Here is a 5,340-nt window from a genome sequence, read left to right as displayed (position 1 = left end):
AATTGTATTGGAAAGTGTTTTGAACTGAAGGGAATGGAAGCATAATATATCAAAATTTGTGGGATGAAACTTAAGAAGGACTTAAAGAGAAATTTATAGCACTATATAACTCTTAGAAAAGAAGAAAGGTATCAAATCAATTACCTTAGCTTTAACTGGAGAAACTTATAAAGGAAGAGCAAATGAAATCTAGATAGGCAGATAGGAAACAATGATCAGAACCCAATTCGATAATACAGAAAACAGACAACAAAAAGTAGAAAAAAACCTAATGAAACCAAAAGCTGATTTCTTGATAAGATTAATATAATTGATAAACCTGTAGCCAGATTGATGAGGATTGAGAGGTGACATTACTACAAACTGAAGGAACATTAGAAAGTAACAGGAGAATACCATGAATGTTTGCCACTAAACTCAACAACGTAGAAGAAATAGAGAAATTATTTGAAAGACACAAATTACCAAAGCTCACTCAGGAATAAATAATCCAATCATCCCTATAGCTCCTAAGTTTAAATTTGTGGTGGTGGTGGTGGGGGGTGGTTTCTCACTTTTTGTCTCTGTCTTTCTCTGTCTCTCTGGCAAGTGCACTTAGCCATAGCAAAAATCTCTTAAAAAAAAGATGCAAAATGCTTTCTAAGACAGACAAAACAAGATAGTTTGTTGTCACTTTCTTTTTTTTTTTTAAAGGAAGAGGTAGTTTATTAAGTAAAAGTGAAAGTACACTTCTAAGAGATAAGAGTTGGCCTGAGTGGACAGAGAAGAGTGGCTCAAAAGGCCCCAGCAGTTACCTTCTGTGAGTTTATAACTTCTTAATCAAAGTTGTATTGGTTGATCATTGGCTGGCTCAATGATTGTTTACATTTCATTGGCCCTATTAAATGTGGCTGGGCCCACTGATTTATCTCCTTGGGTGTATCAAATATGGCTTACTTGGCTGGACATCCCCTACTAATTTTCTACCTATATTAACTTAGGTGGGAAATTTCCTGCCCTGGTGGATTATTTATTTATTTATTTATTTAAATTTTATTTGCTTATTTATTTAAAATCTAGTCACATAGGTCAATGTTCCCGCCCCTTTAGCTCCTTCAATTTGCTAGCTTTCTCCTGCCTCATTTTCCCCTTGAGAGGCATGATCCCCATAAAGATTTCTAGGGAGTTGAAGGTGGATGGTCTGTCTTCTGTAACTGTTTCATGCTAGAAAGGGGTGTTGACCCTACCTATTGCTATCTGATTTGGTGGGAGACCAGGAACAGGGGCAAATTGTTTAAATAGTCCCAAGATATGTCATTGGGAAGGCCGTCTTTAGTGCTGGATAACTACAGTAGGATTCAGAGGAAGTCTGAGGGTTGGTATTGCTGTTGTATGGTCATTTGCAATTTTACAGCTCCTAGGCAAGAAGAGATAAACTAGGTTAGGAGTTTTAAGACACAGGGCCCAAAGAAGGTAATAATTAGCATTGACAGGTGTCCCAAGAGGGGCAACAGCTAAAGGACCTAGTTCCAAATTTTTAACCAGATTCCCCATGAATCTGACAAATGCTATTGGATTTGTGAAGCAATATGATTACAGAGAGACTGGCCTAAGGTGCCTGGTGGTCATCCTTGGGTCGTACCATCAGTTCTAACACAGACGGGTGCCTGGAATTTTAAGGAAATAGTCACCATGATAGGTTTCAAACTGGGGCTCTCAAGCCTCAGTGGCTAAATTCCATTAGAAAGTTGTGAGAAGATTAACTGCCCTTCCTATTAATGTGGTTTTAGTCCATTCAGTTATTTGAAAATTTTACAAATCCTGTATATTTATTAACCAGAAAGATTGATTCCCTATTTTTAGGATGAAGAGTTGTGCTAGTGGCCCACAGCAGAATAGAAATAGGGACAACTGTGTATTGCACTGATGAGGATAAACAAAGCCCACAGTTTTTAGTCAAATTTGAGTTGGAGAACTTAAATCTTGGACCATCCTGTATTCTTCAATTGGCATAAATACTAGCAGTGTAGGAGTACTGAAGGGAAACTGGAAAGGCTTTAGTAGCCCAAATTAAAAACATTTCTTTACAGCAAATTCAAGTCCTTTTCTATCTTCTAGCCTTATAGGCTACTATTTGCAATGTGGGAATTTAGAGGAGTCTTTAAGTTGTATTTTTATAGGGAATGTTGTTATAGCCCTTCCTGGTTGTCCAGAGCACCGGGCTATGGAATAAACTTTATCATCAATGTGACTTGGTACCCCATCAGAATTTTGAATGATCATAATCCTTGGAGGTCTAAACTTAAAGTGGATGGCCCCTGGCTTAGCCAGTACATCTCTTCCCATAAAGGGGGTGGGGATGGGTGCTGGGCAGCTGAGAACTATTGAAAATTCTTGTGAGAATACTTGGTTCTCAATTTGGCATAACAAGGGAGGGGTGAAATAACTCACAGTGTTTCTTCCCTCCATCCCCATAATTAATGTGGCTCATGAGGTTTTTTTCATTCCTGAAAAAGGAAGAGTAAGTAATCCTTGTATCTAAAAGAAATAAAATTGGCTTACCTATGATGTCCAGAATTACCTGGGGTTCCTGAGTGGTTATCCTTGGTATCTACACAAAGGACAGAAGAATTCTTATGTGGAAACGTGCTTGCACATCGATGCTTGTTGCGGCACTATTCACAATTGCCAAGATATGGAACCAACCCAAATGCCCCCTTAAGGGTGAATGGATTGAAAAACTGTGGCAACATATACTCTATGGAATACTATTCAGCCATTAAAAAAAAAAACAAAAAAACAAAAAAACAAAACCATGGCTTTTGACAGAAAGTGGAAGAATATGGAAGATTTACTACTGAGTGAAGCAAGCCAGGTTATGAAGGAGAGACATTGTATGTCCCTACTCAATATATACCAAGTGTCCGCACTCTATGACTGAAACTGATTGACTAAAGGATATAGAAACAAAGTAAATTGATGTGAATACCAGATATAGTGTGTATGAAAGAGTAGAGTCTGAGGAACACATTTAGAAGAAAAATAGAGAGGCAAAGCATTAATGGGACAAAGAAATGTATTATCTGCTGAAGATAATTTTATAGTTTTATCACCTGGACTAGGGAGAAATGTTCACATGTTGAAATACTCACTTTGTAAGGTAAATAATGTGATGGAATGTATAAAAGAAAATTAAATTAAAAAAAAATTAAAAATTAAAAAATTTTCTACTTGCAAGATGGTCACAAAGTAGCTTCAAATACACATTCCAATATAATTAGATTATCACTTAATAATGCCACCACTGTCCTAAAATAAAGTTATAACTTCATGACTATAAAAAAAAAGAAATATAAGTGATTGAGCACACAGTAATTGAGCCCAGCTCTTCTCTCTGCTTTCCTTTTTTCATAACCACCTGATAGCTTATCTCTTCTAATCTGAAGCTTTGTATAAAACACCATTGGCTGCTTTAGATAAAAATTTGGTATTTCTGTTGTCCTTTATGTAAAACATTGTTTCCTTTCCAAGTGTGGCCAGTAAGTGTTCAGTAAATGTAGGAGTGAAAAAGGGTTTGAAGATTCTGTATCCTGACATGGTTATCTACTTTGTCACTATGTTTGAGTTGCTGATCTTTCAATGCTGTGTTTTGGGAGTGTAGTTCTATAGGATCCCACTGTTGCTCATGGTAATGTGGACATTAGATCCCAGGACTCTAAGGTGTAGGTCCATTACATTTTCAGCATCCAAGTCCCAGAGATAAAAGGGACAGTAGCTTGCCAATATAGAAAACGGCATGAACTTTGTTTTGTTGTCAGCTCTAGGCTTATGGAACGTGTAATATTAATAATTTTTGTTTGCCAAGCAGAGAGCTAGATATTTTGATTCCTTTTTCTTCTCTCCATCATCCTAAAAATTTTAAATTATTTCTGGTGCCTCTTTCACCATTCATTTTTGAATTCAATAAGGCTTTCTCTGTAGATTTGTTGACAGCATCTTATTGAACTTTTCTGGGAACAAGCATGTTAATGGCATATTTAATGTTGGTATAAGCCATTGATTTGGGTTTGTGATATTTGCTGGAACATTGTGTCCTGAATAAAACATAAAACACACTAAAATGTAACCTCAGAAACTGAATATTTAAATGGTCATGAATGAGAAAGCACAATCCAATTATTTTTTTTCCCCTGGAGTATGCAGAATGTAAAAATCTAAATCTGAAGGATTAGTACTTGATTTTAAGAAATGTTATGTTTCAGGAAAATTCCTTTTAAGAACCAATAGAGAATATAAATAATGACATCTGAAAGGTTGCTTGCTTAAAATTGCTATAAAAGGTGTGATATATATATGACAATAAAAGTCATTTATTGGCATTTATCATCAAAATGTTGGTCTTTAGAAATAAATTGCTGTAGTAGAAATAAATTTGGTATTTCTGCTGTTCTAATAGAAATACACTGAAATAATAATTCCTCTGAGGCTGATGGGTTAATCTTTTTTTTTTTTTACCTTGTTGAAAATCATTATTCTGCAAAAAGAAAAAGAAAAAGAGAAAATTATTTTTCTGTTATTATATTCATTAATTTAAGAATCTGTGTCCAGAAATCTTTTTTTCTTTTTTTTCTTTCTTTTCTTTTTCTTTTCTTTCTTTCTTTCTTTTTTTTTTTTTTGTAATAGTGCGCATGTACTTTCTGGAGAGGAGAAAGACAGAGAAAGAAAGTGAGAAGTCACCCCTCTAGAGGGCATGGCCATACCACAATCCCTTCGCCTCCCTTCTCCTCTTTGGATTTTGGGCATGCATGCACACTTCCCCAGAATGATTTAAAGCCACTGAATCTGGTACTGGAACCGTGGTCAGCCATGTGGGAATCCAGCACTTTAACCACCACACCACCAGCTGGTCCCTGTGTTCAGATCTGAGATATGGCCTGGATAGCAACTGTGGATACCAGAGAGTGTGGGAGGTGTGTGGAAAAAGCTGAGAGGGAGGAAATCAAGAGGAAAAAAGAAAGAAGCAAGACATTTAAGAAATACAAAATAGGGATCAGCAGTTGGCATAATGGTTCTGTGACTGGACTCCCATGTGGTCAACTGTGGTTCAAGTCCTGGGCCCGGTGGCTTAAACTCACACTGGGCACGTGTGCGTGCATGCCCAAGATCCCGAGAGGAGAATGGAGGAGAAGGGATTGTGGTGTGGCCATCCCCCCTTTGGGGTGATTTTTTGCTTCCTATCTCTCTGTCTTTTTGGCAAGCACACGTGCCTTATAATAAAAACCTCTCAAAAAAAAAAACCCCAAAAAACAAAAAACAAACAACAACAAAAAAACACAAAACAGAAAATTATCTTTTCCTTTT

This window comes from Tupaia chinensis, unplaced genomic scaffold (genome assembly GCF_000334495.1).
Source record: "Tupaia chinensis unplaced genomic scaffold, TupChi_1.0 Scaffold145717_1, whole genome shotgun sequence".
NCBI classification, from domain to species: Eukaryota; Metazoa; Chordata; class Mammalia; order Scandentia; family Tupaiidae; genus Tupaia; species Tupaia belangeri.
Note: the sequence above shows the minus strand (reverse complement) of the source record.